Source organism: Pleurodeles waltl, chromosome 1_2 (genome assembly GCF_031143425.1).
Source record: "Pleurodeles waltl isolate 20211129_DDA chromosome 1_2, aPleWal1.hap1.20221129, whole genome shotgun sequence".
Taxonomy (NCBI): domain Eukaryota; kingdom Metazoa; phylum Chordata; class Amphibia; order Caudata; family Salamandridae; genus Pleurodeles; species Pleurodeles waltl.
In genome coordinates, this window is record NC_090437.1 from 158,032,157 (window position 1) to 158,053,471 (window position 21,315).

Consider the following 21,315-nt stretch of genomic DNA (forward strand, 5'->3'; position numbering starts at 1 on the left):
GTTAACTAAAACTCGCACCTGCGCCATGCACAGTGTTCTCATCAATAATTTCACTGCAAATGTTACATTGATATTATCAATGATGTCGTAAAAGAAGTCATGATTGATGTGATATCTGCAGTCCATAGCAGTGCATGTCGAGGGCGCAGTTGCTTCTAATATATTCTGTTGTCCTGCCCTGCTGTCCCGCTTGCCCTGTATGGTGTATTGTGCTGCTGCATCCCCAGCACCTGCCGTGTAAGGTCAGTTTGGGGCCCCTGCCCATCTGCCTCTTCCCTCTGTTATCAGAGTCCATGTGTCTACTCCATTCCTCCTGCCCTCCGTGATCCAGTATACTATACTTGTCAATATTATGAACTTGGTAAGAGGGAGATTTTGGACAAAAAAACAGGGAATTGATTTCCCCCATTGACTTACATTGAAAAAGAGGAAATTGTATGTAGAAGCCAGATAAAATGAAGCCCTTCTGGGCTTAAAAACATTGTGACTCTCCTGCCTGAATGGTCTGGTATATTGCCACAGCTCTCTTGCCTGTCCTGCATGGTTGGTTTGTTCCCCCTGCCCCCTTTCCCCTGCCTTCCATGGTCCTTTGTGCTGGCACTGCCCCTCCTGCCTGCCCGCCCAGCGTGGTCAACTTGTTGCCTCTACACCCTCCTCCGTGCCCTGAATTGTCAAAGTCCATGCCCCTGACCTCTGCTTACCCACAGTATTCTAATGAACAACTAGATTGCTAACATTCTGAATTTATTACAAACGTGTGGCACACCTGATGTCATCTTGATGTAATCAAAACTGTAATACCTAAAGCATTTCCTTTAAAAAATATGAAAATTAGAGGATTTTACTCGCATAGAAAATGATTTGTGCCCTAAAAAACTAAAATGATGACATTTTCTGACTTCTCAAATAGCAACAGAGCACTTTTAAATTATTTGCTATGTTTTTTTTTTTTATCCAGTTGATCACTTGATTATATGTTACATTTAGGGGCGAGAATGAGGCATTATGGCAAGAGCTACATACCTTTGTAACTGGGGAGCCAGGTTTGAGTTTCGGCATCAGCTTGACATCCTGTGATTCTGGGCAAATCACCTAATCTCCCCATGCCTAAAACCAAAATAAATGTGTCCTTGTGTAATGTAACTGATGCTCATGTAAAGCAATCCAATACCTTCGGGTTAAGTCTCTGCTATATAAAACTGCAAAAAACATTATTTTGTTGCACACTTCTGTCATTGGTCTATTCTTAGGCTACATTTTCGTGATATGTGTGCTAGCTCTGGGCTCTTTTTTTCTCTAACGGCCATCTTGAGAGATTTGTTTGTTACAAAGCTCTCTAATTTCCTCATTTACTGTAGTGTCCTTTGGAAGAATATTCTTTCAGTTTTTGTTTCCATCAAGATGACATTCAGACGTGCCACACTTCTGGCATGAATTCAGGATGTTAGCACTCTAGGTGCGCATTAGAACACTGTAGTAACAGCTGAGTTAACTGGCAGTCTGCTGCTGGTGTTCGTACAGCATGAATCAGTCTACATGTTCAAAAGGTTTAATGAAATGGAATAGGAAGATGTTTGAGAACTCACTGAAAACATGTCCTAATTTTTCTTTCTACAGCACTAACCATAATTTCTGACAAAATGAACACCGCATTTTGCTCCTTTCAAATTAAATGTTTTTACTTTTACCAAATGTTTTTAGGTTTATCAATCAAGATGGCTTCAGTTGTGCCACACTTTTGTCATAAGATAGATTTAGCGCTCTAGTTGTTACTTTGACCACTCCAGTGTTGCCAGATTGGGCTATTTCACGCACAAATGGACAATATTTTACCCATTTGTGTGGGGAAAAAACTCAATTGGGGGGTGCCTTATTTTTGGGCTTATATTTGCCCTTTGTGCGCATTTTTTAAGGCTGTCTCGGTGCCCAGATAAGTCGATAAAAGTAAAACTACAGAGTTGCATCAGCAGTGCACTCACTTCTGTTTTAATTTGGATGGACTTGAGTCCAGTCCAACACTGTCATTTATTGGAGCATAGTGAAGGAAAAGGAAGTTCTCTGCATGTGCCACTCTACAGGGCCCGCCACCATCCTTAGACTTCCCATACAGCAGGCCTGCCAGGTGCCACCATTACCTCAAGCTGGCACGGGTGAGCCTCCATAAAACACCTTGTTGAGAATCAGTGATGCCGTATTAAATTAGGCTTGGAGTGTTTGCTGCAAATTGTTGCTCTGTGCAGAAAGGAGTTATGCTGACCTTTACGTTCTACATGTTGCTTTTCATTTGGCATGATTTGTGAACATGATGGAGGTTTGGCCTGACGGCCAGAACTGCTTACTTTGTTACAAAAGGGGAACCCGGTTAAGTTCCTGTCTTCATTCGGCAAAGCACGTAATGTAACTTGGAGTTCACCTTATATAAAAACAACTGTGTAAATATGTGTTGATATTTCCCCAATTTTTTTTTTAGCTTTGTTTTGAGTGCAACATGGGAGCCTTGTACAGTGCTTACTGCAGGGCATAATTAAGAGCTCTAGAGATGAAGCTGAAACTAAAATCCGTGTGAGCTTCTCCCTCTCACTGTCATAAAGGTGTTAAAAATACATGATCATCTACTCCTTGGCCTCATTAAAGTGATGGCTACTTAAATGGCAATTGTAATTTTCCATATGTGGTTTTGTAGTTTTCATTTTCATACAACTAAGTGTGTGGGTGGAATCAGACTATGGATGGATTTTTATGATGGGGCATGACTGACTTGAAGTTGTGGCTGAAAACATGTGTGCTTGTTTTTCAAAATATGCCTGTCAAAAAGGTTTTCAAACTACATGCTCATACAATCCTTAGCTTGGCCTCTATGCAGAGCACACAAAGCAGTGGTTATTTACGACCCAATTAAAATTTCCCCATACATTTCTTTAGATTTATTTTTCTTGCAACATACAAGCTTGGATAGACTATGGACTGCACAACTAAAGGCTGTGTCATAAATGTGTGATAAAGGTTTTTCAAACAGCGTGCTGATTTAATTTCTGAACTCTTTGTAGAGCTAATATAGAAATGGTCAAATTGGAAAGCGTGGGAAGGCAAAGAAAATGCAGCTTTTGTGGGTGAAACTGGGCAGCTCAAAATATTTCATACGCCAATGGATATGTCAAGTTGGAAGTTATTTAGTTATTAGGTATTGCAAGGCCCCATGCAAGGTACATTGGTCTCAGGAAAGGAGCTATAGACTGATCACAGTATCGTGCAAGGAGAAGCTTATATGTTTTTTCCCACCAAGGTCACTGGAAGCATTCACAGGCCCTTCTTGTGGCAGACCATCCCAGGTCACATCACAGCCCACCATGTCATTCACTACCTGTGCTCTTTTGACAGCCTTTAGCCTGTGCTCTCTTCCCCAGTCCCTGCTTGTCTTCTGAACTTCATGCCCCTCTTGGAGACTTTAAACTCTACACCTCTTTCTTCTGCTTTCTTGTATCCCATAGTCCCTGCATCCCTCCTGAAGACCTCTGCGCTCCTTCAGCTGGTGTGGAAACCTCTAAGTCATGGCACTAGAGGAGTTGCTGCAGCCCAGTTGTTTAGCCACTGATGGCAGAGAGAATAGCTAAGGAGGGAGCTCTTTGTAAACTCCTGCAATCATTTGAGTGGTGACTGGGAGCTGGTAAACAACAGGTACTGCAGGTAGGAACCTGAGGCACATATAAACCAGAACAATACCCAGGCTAATTAACATTAGCCACCTCTGCCACAAATATCACTCTCCCTTTGGTGCACTGGATGGCCACTTCCCCTCCATCTTCATCCCTGGCCTGCTACTCCATGTTGCTTTTAGGTCCCTTTCACCTTGGTAGCCCCTTTCCTCATCATGACCCTCACAGCCTTCTTTCTTGTGGTGTCTCTGGCAGTATGGGAGAAACAGAGAGGCGCAGGTGGAAAAAACAGGAAAGATGAAAGGGTCAGGCCTCACTTGAGGTGCTGCTTCCACTCTACAGTCACAGGAGAAAGAAAATCTAGCCCATCACTAATATTCTTAATAACTGACCAGTTTCTTCCCCCTATCACCCAGTACTCTTGCTAGTGATCTTATTCATTGTCAGATCTTAGAAACACATTGTTGTCTTCCTCATGTCTTGCCCTGAACCCTTTTACCTACGTTCACTAGCCCACATAGTAGTTCCAGATGGTGCATGTAGACCAATCCATAATTTGGAGCAGACTCTCCCTTTCCCTCCATGTTAAATTAAGATGTAGCATTGGGAAGCTCTCCAGCCCCCTCCTCTCACATCGAAAACATGGATGCAGCACTACATATGTGCAGTCAGGCATGGTGCACAGCCATTTCTGCATGCCCATTCCCAAGGTGCAACCAGGGCTGTATGGAGTTCAAGGCCAAAAGGCTGATGCGTAATGGTGAGTGGGCAGGCAGCAGTCAAAATACATTAAAAATAAATTAGAGCTGCTATGATCCAGAGTACGAGGGTGGGGTCAGTGAGTTGTGGGTAAGGTCTGACATGTGGCCTCACAGAATAACGTATTTTCAGTTTTGTTGCCCATTCACCGACATTTAACTGTTTAAAATATAATCAACACACCTAAAATGAAAAATAGATGCAAGTTAAACTAATCTGGGGCAAAGGCGTTGATCTCGTAGGTAAATCACTTTGTTAATGTGATCCTTTTAGATATCTAGATGATTTGAATCTTGGTTGGTTTACATGTATTTATAGTGCTGCAAGATCCCAGCCTGTGAAAGTGCTATGAATATGTAAGCCACCAGATTAAAAAAGTTACTGCACCCAGTGTAAGATAGGCTGCTGAAGTTTAAAAAAATATATAGTATAAGATAGACGTCGCAACATTTGCAAAAAGATTCAGGATTTAAATGCTTAACACCCATTTCAATGTGATGTTTTTCGATCCACGCTTCTGATCGTGCTTTGACATTCAGGCTGATAGACTTTATTACTGAGGATTATAATTTGCTCTTGTAGAGTTCATCACCTGTGCAAGATTTGGATTTGGGTGGCGTAAGTACCAGTTGAAAGGTCGTTGTCAAGACACCGCAAATCTTACCTTAAGCCTGCTGTTTGGCCTCGCAGAGACGATGTAAACCTATTCCACAGTCCCTTTCCTCTTACTTGTGTATGTGTGTCAACAGGGGAGTAGGTCCTGAATGTTCTGAAGTGGTATTTCCTCTGTGTTTATGCTACTGCACCTTAAATAAGGAGGAACAAGGTCAATAATCAAAGGAGTACATATTCCACCCGGTGTGACCCCACCCAGCCCAGTCTCAGAAGCATAAACAATAGTAAACGCTCCATGCACATGTAATAGAACCAGAATCATAAACAATAGTAAGTGCTCCATGCGTGTGTATTAGAACCAGAAGTATAAACAATAGTAAGCACTCCATGCACGTGTATTAGAACCAGAAGTATAAACAATAGTAAGTGCTCCGTGTGCTTTCACCAGCATGATCGTATTAATCAGATAAAGCACTCCATGTGCTTTTTACAAAAGGTTCGTAATAATCATATGAATTGCTCAATTCGCTTTTACCATAATGAACTCCTTGCGCTTACTCTTGATGGTTTGCCAAATGTTTAAAGTGCTCCATGCGTGTGTCTCCCAAATAACAAGTAAGGCATAACTATGCGCTCCAAGCACGGTTACTCACAGAAATCTTTTGGGAGTTGTTAGATAACACACTCCAGCTCATTCATCACACCAAACAGAGGAATGTTTGAGAGCTGCTTCGGCGGGCCAGGTTAGAGGTGAAGTGGCTTTAGGTTTGTGGATGCCGGCTTTATGCGTGTTACAACCCAGAAGATTGACTACCCTGCTGTGACCTTGGAGAAAGTCATTTTGGTACAGTGCATACCAGTGCTAACCTGGAAATGGTCATGTGCTACATGCATGCAGCACTGGATACTGCCATCCTTGCGGTGCACTAAGGCAACATTCGCAACCCTAAGCACACCATTCCCTATGGCAGTACCGGATGGGCTAGACAGGACAGTGGGAGTTACTTGAGCCCGGAACCGTGACAGTCACAGTGGCCACTGAGCTTCACAATGAGTAGAAATTAAGTAAATTTGGACAGGATTTTGGAGGTACACAGGTGCCCAGTGAACCTCCCCTCACTATATGCATACTGAATAGATGTTAGAATGATGTGTAAATTGTTTCCTGTAGACTATTTTTGCGTTATTTGAGAGTTGTCACTTTAGGCTGAATTTGTGCTGATATCTGTACGCGTTGGGCTGAATTTGGGCTTTAACTTGGACAGATTTGGGCTTGGGATGGGTATACAAATCTGGCAACACTGAAACACTGGGAGACTGCAGTAGAACACTAGGAAATCAATTGACAGGCTGCTCCTGTTGGAAGTACATTTTACTGAAAATGTCAGCAGTCATTCTCATATGGATGCGAAAGATAAGAGTGAAATAACAGATAATATATGCTCTCATTTTAGCTTCTGGGGCACCTTCCATAACCTCTATGGGGAAAATCATGAGAAAACAGCTTTGTCTCCAACTTGAGTCATGAAATTATAGCAGAAGGCTTTCTTCCAGGGTAAAATCACATTAGAACACACCACAATTGATAAAATTAGTATGCTACCATCAACAAATGATTTATAGTGTAACTAAATTCTGTTATCACCCTTTATACGTTCTCCTTTTTGTGACCCTCAAAACCTGCCATTCACTACAATGCATTTCAGTGGGGTGCTATCATCTACATTGGTCCCAAGATGGCTGTCCGTTCTTCCTTGTTGCAGTGCTGACAGCCAATCAGATTTCACCATAAAACCTGTGCTTAGGCTCCACCCAGATATGCAAATTCCTTCTTCCTTTAATATCTCTAAAACTACTGAACAAATTTACACCACATATGAAAAAGGGAAGGTTCTGGACTAAGATCTACCACCAAATTTGGTGTAATTCCATTCACCGGTTCAGGTTGTAGCCATGTCTAAAAATTCCTTATGGGAATTTTATGGGGGTAAATGCATTTTGGGACCTCACCTTTTTTCTCAGCCCCGCTTGACAAATCACCCTGAAACTTTCCAGACCGTACCTTAAGTGAGTGACAAACTAGTTTTTAAAATGTTGTCTGAATTCGTCAAATGGTGCAGAAGTTATTGGCAAACAAAAAACACTTTTCCTATGCGAACTAGGTCCTAAGTATAACTACCTACTGGCAATTTTTGGGTACACGATATATATATATATATATATATATAGATAGATAGATAGATAGATAGATAGATAGATAGATAGATAGATATATATGTTCAATGGCATGTGTAGCTGCAGATACACATGCTGTGCATATCCCGCCATCTAGTGTTGGGCTCGGAGTGTTACAAGTTGTTTTTCTTCGAAGAAGTCTTTTCGAGTCACGAGATCGAGGGACTCCTCCCCTTTCGGCTCCATTGCGCATGGGCGTCGACTCCATCTTAGATTGTTTTCTTTCCGCCATCAGGTTCGGACGTGTTCCTCTTCGCTCCATGTTTCAGTTCGGAAAGTTAGTTAAATCTTGGAAAATTTGACGGTATTGTTTGCGTTCGGTATCGGGTTAGTTATAGCAGATCGACACTGAATAAAAGAAGAGCTCCAGTAGCCCCTCGGGCTTCTATACCCCGGCGGGGCCTGGTTGGCCCGACCAGGTGCGTCTTCAAGGCTCATGGAACGGACCCCATTCCGCTTCTGCCCCGAATGCCACAATAAGTATCCTTACACAGATCAGCATTTGGTCTGTAATTTGTGTTTGTCACCCGAACACAAAGAGGATACTTGCGAGGCCTGTCGGGCATTTCGGTCGGAGAAGACGCTACGGGACCGGAGAACTCGAAGGCTACAAATGGCATCGACGCCGTCAGGACACCACGAGTTCGAAGAAGAGGAGACTTTCTCTATTGCCGATTCCGAGTCCGAAAGTGAGCAGCCAGCGAAAACTCATGCCAAAATCATGAAGGCCCAGGGGACGCCACTGCCGGCAGGCCATGGCTTAACCCGTAAACTCGGTGACCAACCATCGGCACCGAAAAAGGGCACACACGTGTCGAAGACATCCGACTCCGGTCGAGATACCGGCACAGAGTATACTCGGCACCGAAATTCTGGCTCCGACCAAACTCGACACCGAGATACCGGCTCCGAGCAAAGTCGCCACCGAGAGATCGGCACCCCGAAACCGAAAAAGGTGGCTTCGGAGCCGAAAAAGACTGTGGAAAAGGTTTCAGTGCCAAAACACCCAGCATCTGAGCCGAAACAAAGTTCTTATTCCGAAGAACAAGGCCTTTCTGCACAACTACAAGGCCATAAATTTGGACAAGAATTAGAGATGGGGGAGCCAGACTATACACAAAGAAGGCTCCATATTCAAAAAGAAACAGGGAAAATAAGAACTCTTCCCCCCCTATTAAAATGAAAAGGAAACTTGCTTTCCAAGACACAGAGAAACAGCCAAAAGCAAAGGTGCCGAAAGAAAAAACTCCACCACGTTTTTCGCCACAACCATCGCCACAGCACTCACCGCAACTGTCACCAATTGCAACACCCCCTATGATGCAATCTCCAACGCACACAGGGATGACCCAGGATGACCCAGATGCATGGGATCTATATGATGCACCAGTATCTGACAATAGCCCAGACTGCTACCCGGCAGGACTGTCACCACCTGAAGACAGTACTGCTTACATGCAGGTGGTGTCCAGAGCAGCTACTTTTCACAATGTAGCACTGCATGCTGAACCTATTGAGGATGTCTTTTTATTTAATACTTTGTCGTCAACACACAGCCAGTACCAGAGTCTGCCGATGTTACCAGGGATGTTCAAACACGCAAAACAAGTGTTTCAAGACCCTGTCAAATGCAGAGCCATTACACCTAGGATGGAAAAAAAGTACAAGCCTCCTCCTACGGACCCTGTGTACATCACACAACAACTAACACCTGACTCAGTGGTAGTAGGCGCAGCACGCAAAAGGGCAAACTCACAGACTTCGGGGATGCACCACCACCCGACAAAGAAAGTCGAAAGTTTGATGCAGCGGGGAAAAGAGTTGCAGCACAAGCAGCCAATCAATGGTGCATTGCCAATTCACAGGCTTTATTGGCAAGATATGACAGGGCTCATTGGGTTGAAATGCAGCATTTTATTGAACATCTTCCCAAGGAGTTTCAAAAGCGTGCACAGCAAGTGGTGGAGGAGGGCCAAAGTATCTCCAACAACCAGATACGATCGGCAATGGACGCAGCAGACACAGCTGCCAGGACTGTGAATACAGCGGTCACTATTCGGAGACAAGCATGGCTCCGCACCTCCGGATTTAAGCCAGAAATCCAACAGGCTGTGCTTAATATGCCTTTTAATGGACAACAGTTGTTTGGGTCGGAGGTGGATACAGCTATAGAGAAGCTAAAGAAGGACACTGACACGGCCAAAGCCATCGGTGCGCTCTACTCCACACAGAGAAGAGGCACCTTTAGAAAGCCACACTTTAGAGGGGAGTTTCGAGCCCAAAGCACAGAACCCTCAACCTCACAAGCCAGACCCACATACCAGGGCCAGTGTCAAAGAGGAGGCTTTCGGGGACAATATAGAGGTGGACAGTTCCCTAAAACCAGAGGGAAATTCCAAAGCCCAAAGGCCCCACAAACTAAACAGTGACTTCAATGTCACAAATCCCCAACACATAACACCAGTGGGGGGAGAGACTCAGATTATTACAAAAATTGGGAAGAAATAACTACAGACTCGTGGGTCCTAGCCATTATCCAACATGGTTATTGCATAGAATCCCTACAATTACCACCAAATGTGCCTCCAAGAACACACAACATGTCCAAACAGCACTTGGATCTATTACAACTAGGAGTCCAAGCGTTGTTACAAAAAGAGGCAATAGAACTCGTACCCAACCATCAGAAAGGAACAGGTGTTTATTCCCTGTATTTTCTAATACCCAAAAAGGACAAAACTCTGAGACCCATCTTAGATCTCAGAACACTAAATCTTTACATCAAATCAGATCACTTCACGACGTGATCCCCTTGCTCAAACAACAAAACTACATGTCAACATTAGATCTAAAGGATGCGTACTTCCATATACCCATACATCCTTCACACAGGAAATACTTGAGGTTTGTAATCCAAGGAGTACATTACCAATTCAAAGTGTTACCATTCGGGATAACAGCACCAAGGGTATTTACAAAATGCCTTGCAGTAGTAGCGGCACATATTGGAAGACAGCACATACACGTATTCCCATATCTAGACGATTGGTTAATAAAAACCAACACCCAGAAACAGTGTCTTCAACACCCAAAATACGTCCTAGAAACCCTTCACAAATTAGGGTTCTCAATAAATCTACCTAAAATCACACTTACAACTGTGTCAAATACAACAATACTTAGGAGCGACAATCAACACAAAAAAAGGGATTGCCAATCCAAGTCCACAAAGGGTACAAGCATTCCAAAATGTAATACAAAGCATGCACCCAAACCAACAATATCAAGTAACATTAGTGATGAAACTTCTAGGCATGATGTCTTCATGCATAGCCATTGTCCCAAACGCAAGATTACACATGCGGCCTTTACAACAGTGCCTAGCAACACAATGGACACAAGCACAGGGTCAACTTCAGGATCTAGTGTTGATAGACCGCCAAACACACACCTCGCTTCAATGGTGGAATCCTATAAATTTAAAACAAGGGCGGCCCTTCCAAGACCCAGTGCCTCAATACGTGATCACAACAGATGCTTCCATGGTAGGGTGGGGAGCACACCTCAACCAACACAGCATCCAGGGACAATGGGACACGCAGCAAAAACAACTTCATATAAATCAACTAGAACTACTAGCAGTGTTTCTAGCATTAAAAGCATTTCAACCACTAATAGCCCACAAACACATTCTTGTCAAAACTGACAACATGACAACAATGTATTACCTAAACAAACGGGGAGGCACACACTCAACACAGTTGTGTCTCTTAGCACAGAAGATTTGGCATTGGGCGATTCACAATCACATTCGCCTAATAGCACAATACATACCAGGAATTCAAAACCAGTTAGCCGACAATCTCAGTCGAGATCACCAACAGATCCACGAATGGGAAATTCATCCCCAGATACTACAAACCTACTTCCAAAACTGGGGAACACCGCAAATAGACCTATTCGCAACAAAAGAAAACGCAAAATGCCAAAACTTCGCAGGACAGTTTATTACTGTCATAATAATCAAATTCAACCATTACATGCGTCCGCGAAAAACATTGTAAGCTACTTACTACACTTGCAAAAGTCTAAGTTAGCTTTTTCATCCATTAAAATACATCTCACAGCAATTTCTGCCTATCTGCAAATTACACATTCAACTTCACTATTTAGAATCCCAGTCATAAAAGCATTTATGGAGGGTCTAAAAAGGATCATTCCACCAAGAACACAACCAGTTCCTTCGTGGAACCTCAATATTGTATTAACACGACTCATGGGTCCACCATTTTGAACCCATGCACTCTTGTGAGATTCAATACTTAACCTGAAAAGTAGCCTTCCTAATAGCTATCACATCTCTCAGAAGAGTAAGTGAAATACAAGCCTTTACCATACAGGAACCCTTTATACAAATACACAAACATAAAGTGGTTCTACGAAAAAATCCCAAATTTTTGCCAAAAGTTATATCACCGTTCCACTTAAATCAAACGGTGGCACTCCCAGTGTTCTTTCCAGAACCAGACTCTGTAGCTGAAAGAGTATTACATACATTAGACATAAAAAGAGCACTAATGTATTACATTGATGGAACCAAACAAATTCGCAAAACAAAACAATTGTTTGTAGCTTTCCAAAAACCTCATGCAGGGAATCCAATATCCAAACAAGGCATTGCCAGATGGATAGTTAAATGTATTCAAACCTGTTATGTTAAAGCAAAGAGAGAACTTCCAAGATGGAATCGACGCCCATGCGCAATGGAGCCGAAAGGGGAGGAGTCCCTCGATCTCGTGACTCGAAAAGACTTCTTCGAAGAAAAACAACTTGTAACACTCCGAGCCCAACACTAGATGGCGGGATATGCACAGCATGTGAATCTGCAGCGTCTCATGCCACGTATATATATATATATATATATATATTCGATGGCATGTGTTGCTGCAGATACACATGCTGTGCATTAGTCCGCCATCTAGTGCTGGGCTCGGATTGTTACAAGTTGTTTTTCTTTCAAGAAGTATTTTTTGAGTCAAGGGATCGAGTGACTCGTCTTTGGTTCCATTGCGCATGGGCATCGAATCCACTGTTAGATTGTTTTATTTCCGCTGTCGGGTTCGGACGTGTTTCCTTTCGCTCCTAGATTTCAGTTCGGAAAACTTTGCAAAACTTTCTTTTCTTCGGTATTGTATCGATCGGGTTAATATTCTTGCATCGACACAGCAGTACAGTCGGGAAACAACTTTGTTCGCCCTTCGGGGCGTGCGTGCGCACCCAACTCGAGCCTACTTGGGCCAACCGCGTGTAGAGCCTCATGGATCGGACTCCATTCCGATTCTGCCCTTTGTGCCACGCAAAGTACCCATATACAGACCAGCATCTGGTTTGCAACCTCTGCCTTTCTCCGGACCATCGGGAAGAAAACTGCGAGGCCTGTTGATCCTTCCAATCGAAAAAGCCTTTAAGAGTAGAGCAAGAAGGCTTGAAATGACATCGAAGAGTGGAGAACATTTTGACGTAGAGGAAGAACAACTACTGCACACAGCGGTCTCAGTCCGAGATTCTGAGTCGTAGCAGGAATTTGATGAAGACAGACCCGTCACATCCGGCTAGCATGTGAGTACGTCTGCACCTGCACCCTTACAAAAGAAAAAACAAAACGCCTTGAGTACGCTACTGCCGGAAGGCCATGGCCCGGCCCTGAAAAAAGAACTGTCTGTGACTGACCCTCCACTTCGGCACCGAAAAAGGCCACCCCTCTGAAAACCTCAGAGTCGACAAAAAGCTCAGTTTCAGACTCCAGTAAACACCAAATTTCAGAGTCCAAAATAAGAAAAACTGTTTCGGAGCCGAGACCTTCCTCAACCTTTTCGATCCCAAAAAAACACACGTCGGAGCCGAAAAAGCCAGCATATACAAAGGAACACGGACTTTCGAAAAGACTTAAAGAAAGCCACAAAACCTCTGAGAAGGAGTCAGAAATACAACCAATACTACAAATTATGGATGAGAGGCAATCCACATCCATAAAGAAACAGGGAGATTGTCTCAGCACCTCCTTTAAAAACAAAGAGGAAGCTAGCATTTCAGGAGCAATTGGACACTATGCAGCCTCCAGCTAAAGTGCCAAAACAGAAAGAGAAGTCAGCACCTCCTCAGTCTTCTCCTCATTCTCTGCACCTGCCTACCTCTCCTCACGCCAGCCCTACACCAATGCATTCACCAACTCATTCATATGACTCACAACAGGACACTGTTGATCCATGGGAGCTTTATGACCCTGATCCCATCCCAAGCAATGATCCAGACAGCTACCCCTCTAAACCATCACCACCTGAGGATACTACTGTATATAACAAGGTCATAGCTAGGGCTGCAGCCTATCATGGGGTTACAATGCATACAGAACCACTAGAAGAGGATTTTTTATTCAACACACTATCCTCAACTCATTCTAGGTACTAATGCCTCCCTATTCTCCCAGACATGGTAAGACATGCAGATCAAATATTTTTAATGAGCGGGTGAAAGCATGCATTATATCACCTAGAATTGAAAAGAAGTACAAACCTGCACCTTCTGACCCTGATTATATCACCCATCAGGTAGCACCTGATTCTATTGTGGTTAGTGCTGCCAGGAAGAGAGCAAATAGTCAGTCCTCAGGAGATGCACCCCCTCCTGAAAAGGAAAGCAGGAAATTTGATGCTGCGGGGAAAAGGGTTTCGTCCCAAGCGGCAAACCAATGGACGATAGCAAACTCACAGGCACTACTAGCTCGTTATGATAGAGCCCACTGGGACGAGATGCGAGATATAATACAGCATCTCCCCAAAGAACACCAGAAAAGGGCTCAACAGGTAGTGGAGGAAGGGCAAACTATCACAAATAACCAGATAAGATCCACCCTAGATGCAGCAGATACCGCTGCAAGGAGTGTCAGCACAGCAGTCACTATCCGTAGACATGCATGGCTCCAATCTTCTGGATTCAAGCCAGAAATACAACAAGCTGTGTTAAACATGCCCTTCGATTAAAAAAACATCTTTTTGGGCCAGAGGTAGACACAGTAATAGAAAAGCTACGAAAAGACTCCGACACAGCTAAAGCAATGGGTGCACTCTATTCTACACCATATAGAGGGTCATTTCGAAAACCTCAATTTCGAGGTGGTTTCAGACCACAGCTCTGAGGCATCAACCTCCCAAACAAAACCAGCCTACCAAACACAATACCAATGAGGTGGTTTTAGAGGCACATATAGAGGACAATATTCCAGAAATAGGGGAAAATTCCAGAGCTCTAAGCAGCCTGCAGCACACCCAAAACTGTGACTTCACTCACTCCCTTCCACTCCACACCTCTCCTGTGGGGGGAAGACTACAGTAGTTCCACACACATTGGCAAAATATTACCACAGACAGCTGGATGCTATCAATTATCTGCAATGGTTATTGCCTAGAATTGATAAACACTCCTCCAACTATTCCACCAAGGTTTCACAAACTAACCACAGTACACACAATTCTATTACAAGAAGAGGTCCAATCTCTGCTACTCAAACAAGCAATAGTTAGTTCCACAGTCTCAGATAGGAACAGGAGTTTATTCACTATACTTTCTAATTCCCAAAAAAAGACAGCACCCTCAGGACAATATTAGACCTCAGGCCCCTCAATCTTTACATCCTGTCAGAACATTTTCACATGGTAACTTTACAGGATGTCATCCCACTACTACAAAAACAAGATTTCATGACAGCATTAGACCTCAAGGATGTGTATTTTCACATACCCATCCATCCTGCCGACAGAAAATACCTCAGGTTTGTCATTCAGGGAAAACACTACCAATTCAAAGTATTACCCTTTTGAATAACAACAGCACCAATGGTATTTACAAAGTGCTTGGCAGTAGTGGCAGCCTACCTAAGAAGACAACATATACATGTCTTTCCATATCTAGACGATTGGCTAATAAAATCAAGCAGTCGTACACAATGCCAAAATCATACGCGTTATGTAATACAAACCTTACACACACTAGGTTTCTCAATAAACTACCTAAATCACACCTTCAACCAGCACAAATACAACCGTATTTAGGTGAAATACTAAATACTCAACAAACTCCAGCATATCCAAATACACAAAGGATACAAGCTTTCCAAAATCTAATTCCACAAATACAACCAAATCAACAATACACTGAGATTTGTCCTGAAAATTCTAGGAATGATGGCATCCTGTATTGCAATTGTTCCACACGCAACACTAAACATGAGGCCCTTACAACAGTGCCTTGCACAACAATGGCCACAGACACACGGTCAACTCCAAGATCTAGTGTTGATAGACCGCCAAACATATATGTCCCTTTAGTGGTGGAATTCTACCAATCTAATCAAGGGGCGGTAATTTCAAGACTCTGCGCCTCAGACCATAATTACAACAGATGCATCAATGATTGGTTGGGGAGCTCACCTAAACAATCACAACATTCAAGGACAATAGGATGTCAAACAGAAACAGCTACACATCAACCACTTGGAGGTATTAGCTGTCATTCTAGCACTCAAAGCTTTTCAACCTCTTCTCACACAGAAGAATGTTCTTATCAAAACAGACACCATGACAACCATGTATTATCTCAACAAACAGGGAGGGATACATTCATTCCAGCTGTCCCTTCTAGCCCCCAAATAATTTGAAAATGGGCAAACCACAACCAAATGTATCTATTAGCACTGTACATCCCAGGGATAGACAATCAGTTGGCAGATGTCCTCAGCAGAAATCACCAACAAACTCCTGAATGAGAGATTCATCCTCAAGTACTTCAAAAGTGGGGAACACCAAACATAGACCTGTTCGCAACAAGCGAAAACACAAAATGCCAAAACTTCGCACCCAGACACCCACATCCCCTATCCAAGGGCAGTGCTCTATGGATCAGTTGGTCAGGGATATTTGCGTACGCTTTTCCCCCTCACCCACTCCTTCCATTTCTAGTCAACAAGTTACGTGAAACTTCACTCAACATGATACTCATAGCACCAACATGGGCACTTCAGCAGTGGTACACAACATTACTAGATCTATCGGTAGTACCAAACTCCAAACTCCCATGCAGACCAGATCTATTGACACAAAACAAAGGTCAAATCAGACATCCAATTCCCAAAGCATTCAATCTAGCAATTTGGCTCTTGAGGTCATAGAGTTAGGATATTTACTACTCCCGTCAGAATGTATGGAAGTTATTAAACAAGCAAGAAAGCCCACTACTAGACAGTGCTATGCAAACAAATGGAAAAGATTTGTATATTACTGTCGATCAAAAAATATAGACCCTCTTTCAGCATCAATACAAGATATTGTGTTAGTTATTTCATTTACAAAAATCAGATTTAGCATTTTCTTCAATAATAATAGACCTTACTGCAATTTCTGCATATTTACAAAATATACAACATTGCTCTTTATTTAGAGTTCCTGTCAGTAAAGCTTTCACGGAAGGCTTGAAACGCGGCATTCCACCCAGAACACCACCAGTTCCATCTTAGAATCTAAATATAGTGCTTACAAGGCTTCTGGGACCACCATTTGAGCCAATGCACTTGTGTCAAATTCAGTTTCTAACATGGAAAGTTGCCTTCCTTGTGGCAATTAGTTCTCTAAGAAGAGTACGGTAAGTGAAATCATAGCCTTTACACTTGAGGAACCTTTTTTCCAAGTAGACAAACATAACTTTGTATCTTTACCAAAAGTTGTATCACCTTTTCATATTATTCAAACAGTGGAACTACCAGTCTTATTTCCACAGCCAGATTCTGTGGCAGAAAGAGCTCTACATACATTAGACATCAAAAGAGCTTTAATGTACTATATAGACAGAACTAAACCATTTAGAAAGACTAAACTATTTGTAGATTTCCAAAAACCACATACAGGCAATCCTATATCAAAACAAGGTTTAGCACGATGGATTGTAAGGTGCATCCAAACATGCTATATCAAAGCAAAAAGACAGCTTTTAGTTACTCCCAAAGCACATTCTACACGAAAGAAAGGTGCAACAATGGCATTTTTAGGGAATATACCAATGGCTAAAATATGTAAAGCAGCTACATGGTCAGCACAACATAAATTCACTAAACACTACTGTGTAGACTTATCACAACAACAAGCCACAGTAGGTCAAGCTGTTCTAAGAACATTATTTCAAACAACTTAAACTCCTATAGGCTAGTCACTGCTATTTTTTGGGAGGACAGACTGCTTTATATTCTATGCACAGCATGTGTATCTGCAGCTACACATGCCATTGAACGGAAAATGTCACTTATCCAGTGTACATCTGTTCGTGGCATGTTCCACTGCAGATTCATATGCACCCTGCCTCCTCCCCGGAAGCCTGTATTTGTTTAAGTTAACACATTTGTTTATACATTTACATTTGCATGGACATCTCTTACTTTATACCTATATATTCTATTACTCCTTCCTTTACCCTCTGCGGGAAAACAATAAAACAATGGAGTCGATGCCCATGCGCAGCGGAACCGAAGAGGAGGAGTCACTCGATCCTGTGACTCAAAAAAGATATCTTCGAAGAAAACCAACTTGTAACACTCCGAGCACACTCTGACATTATTTCAGCCCTTTTGTCATTAGGAGCATTGGTAAAACTTGTTACCATCCAAGTGGACGTTGCAGTGAATGCAGCGGTGCAAAAATTAATAAAATTGAAAGATAGAAGTACATGAATTGTTAAAATTGGTTCAGGGGCAGCTGGAGATTATTTTCACTTTATTGTGAACAGTCTCTTTATATCTATATTCCCATTAAACACAGTGATGCCTAAATTATATATTAATGATTTTCATGCAATAAGCCCTTGCACAACAAATTTGAATATTGCAGTCTGTTACAGGCCGTATTGCATAAATATTGAATTGCACGTGCAGTAATGTGCCCCTTCAAACTCCCTTTAAATGACTCCATTGGGAACTTTCATTTTCAGGATAGTTTAGCGAGACCTTTTTTATGTTGAATTGTCTATTGACGCAATAGAGGGTCTCTATTGGTTAAAAAATGCACTTGCAGTGGTTTTGGCCGTTACTGAATAGATGCATCTTTTTCAAAAAATCAAACTGGATTTTCCTTGCTTTGTTTCTGTCAATAAAAAAAAATTCTATTCAGTTGATGACAAAAGGGTGAAACTCTCTGAACCTGCAAGGGTGCAGCCATAACCCAGTGACATTAGTCACCATTTTTCTTTCTGAGGAATGTCTCTCCTCATCATTGTTAATACAACTTTTGGAGCACACGAATATACACGTACTTAGCTGTCAATTGTAGTGGATTCAAGAATTTATAAACAGTAACAAAAATTATAGTGAGATAATTAAATACAAGAAGAAGCAAAAGATTAACAAATACTACAACTAGTATGTGACAAGTACAAATAAAACCTCTTGAATTAACATGATTATATTAATTTTGAAATGCATCCCATGTTACCCATATTTCAACAATGTTGGAATGTTAGTGTAAGGAAATACCTCCTTGGCATGGGTTACCCCCTGACTTTTTGCCTTTGCTGATGCCAAGTTATGATTTGAAAGTGCTGAGGCCTGCTAACCAGGCCCCAGCACCAGTGTTCTTTCCCTAAACTGTACCTTTGTCTCCACAATTGGCACAACCTTGGCACCCAGGTAAGTCCCTTGTAACTGGTACCCCTGGTACCAAGGGCCCTGATGCCAGGGAAGGTCTGCAGCATGTTATGCCACCCTAGGGACCCCTCACTCAGCACAGACACACTGCTTGCCAGTTTGTGTGTGCTGGTGGGGAGAAAATGACTAAGTCGACATGGCACTCCCCTCAGGGTGCCATGCAACCTCACACTGCCTGTGGCATAGGTAAGTCACCCCTCTAGCAGGCCTTACAGCCCTAAGGCAGGGTACACTATACCACAGGTGAGGGCATAGGTGCATGAGCACTATGCCCCTACAGTGTCTAAGCAAAACCTTAGACATTGTAAGTGCAGGGTAGCCATAAGAGTATATGGTCTTGGAGTCTGTCAAACACGAATTCCACAGCACCATAATGGCTACACTGAAAACTGTGAAGTTTGTTATCAAACTTCTCAGCACAATAAATGCACACTGATGCCAGTGTGCACTTAATTGTAAAAATACACTCAGAGGGCATCTTGGAGATGCCCCCTAAAAACATACCCGACTTCCAGTGTAGGATGACTAGTTTTGCCAGACTGCCACACACGAGACATGCTGCTGGCTACATGGGGAGAGTGCCTTTGTCACTCTGTGGCCAGGAACAAAGCCTGTACTGGGTGGAGGTGCTTCTTACCTCCCCCTGCAGGAACTGTAACACCTGGCGGTGAGCCTCAAAGGCTCACCCCCTTTGTTACAGCGCCACAGGGCATCCCAGCTAGTGGAGATGCCCGCCCCTCCGGCCACTGGCCCCACTTTTGGCGGGAAGGCTGGAGGAGATAATGAGAAAAACAAGGGAGTCCCTCCCCAGTCAGGACAGCCCCTAAGGTGTCCTGAGCTGAGGTGACTCTGACTTTTTTAGAAATCCTCCATCTTGCAGACGGAGGATTCCCCCAATAGGATTAGGGATGTTTCCCCCTCCACACAGGGAGGGGGCACAAAGAGGGTGTAGCCACCCTCAGGGCTAGTAGCCATTGGCTACTATCCTCTCAGACCTAAACACACCCCTAAATTGAGTATTTAGGGGCTCCCAGAACCGAGGAAGATAGATTCCTGCAACCTAAGAAGAAGAAGAAGGACTGCTGACCTGAAGCCCTGCAGAGAAGACGGAGACGACAACTGCTTTGGCCCCAGCCGTACCGGCCTGTCTCCCCACTTCGAGGAAAAACTGCAACAGCGATTCATCCCATAGGGTTCAGCGACCTCTGAAGCCTCGAAGGACTACCCTGCATCTAAAAGGACCAAGAAGCTCCCGAGAACAGCGGCCCTGTTGAACAAACCTGAAACTTTGCAACAAAGAAGCAACTTTTAAAGACCACACGTTTCCCGCCGGAAGCGTGAGACTTTCCACTCTGCACCCGACGCCCCCGGCTCGACCTGCAGAAAACTAACACTACAGGGAGGGCTCCCCGGTGACTGCGAGCCTGTGAGTAGCCAGAGTTGATCCCCCCCCCCCCCTGAGCCCCCACAGCGACGCCTGCAGAGGAAATCCAGAGGCTCACCTTGACTGCCTGCTTCAAGGAACCCGACCCCTGGAAAACACACTGCACCCGCAGCCCCCAGGTTCTGAAGGAACCGAACTCCAGTGCAAGAGCAACCCCCAGGCGACCCTCTTCGTAGCCCAGGTGGTGGCTACCCCGAGGAGCCCCCCCCCTGTGCCTGCCTGCATCGTTGAAGAAACCCCCAGGTCTCCCCTTTGATTCCTATTGAAAACCCGACGCCTGTTTGCACTCTGCACCCAGCTGCCACTGAGGGTGTACTTTCTGTGCCTGCTTGTGTCCCCCCCCCCCCGGTGCCCTACAAAACCCCCCTGGTCTGCCCTCCAAAGTTGCGGGTACTTACCCGCTGGCAGACTGGAACCGGGGCACCCCTATTTCCATTGACGCCTGTGTGTTTTGGGCACCACTTTGAGCTCTGCACCTGACCGGCCCTGAGCTGCTGATGTGGTAACTTTGGGGTTGCCTTGAACCCCCAACGGTGGGCTACCTTGGACCCAACTTTGAACCCTGTAAGTGTTTTACTTACCTGTGAACTTAACATTTACTTACCTCCCCAGGAACTGTTGATTTTTGCACTGTGTTCACTTTTAAAATAGCTTATTGCCATTTTTGCCACAACTGTACATGCTATTGTGATAATTCAAAGTTACTAAGATACTGGAGTGAAATACCTTTCATTTAAAGTATTGTTTGTAAATCTTGAACCTGTGGTTCTTAAAATAAACTAAGAAAATATATTTTTCTATATAAAAACCTATTGGCCTGGAATTGTCTTTGAGTATGTGTTCCTCATTTATTGCTTGTGTGTGTACAA

General features: G+C 43.5%; 1 protein-coding gene across 14 annotated transcripts in view; it reads left to right on the forward strand.

Moving 5' to 3' along the window:
- The window catches only part of RUFY3 (RUN and FYVE domain containing 3), a 341,239-nt gene that overhangs the window by 227,099 nt on the left and 92,825 nt on the right, over positions 1 to 21,315 (forward strand). The window lies entirely within an intron of this gene.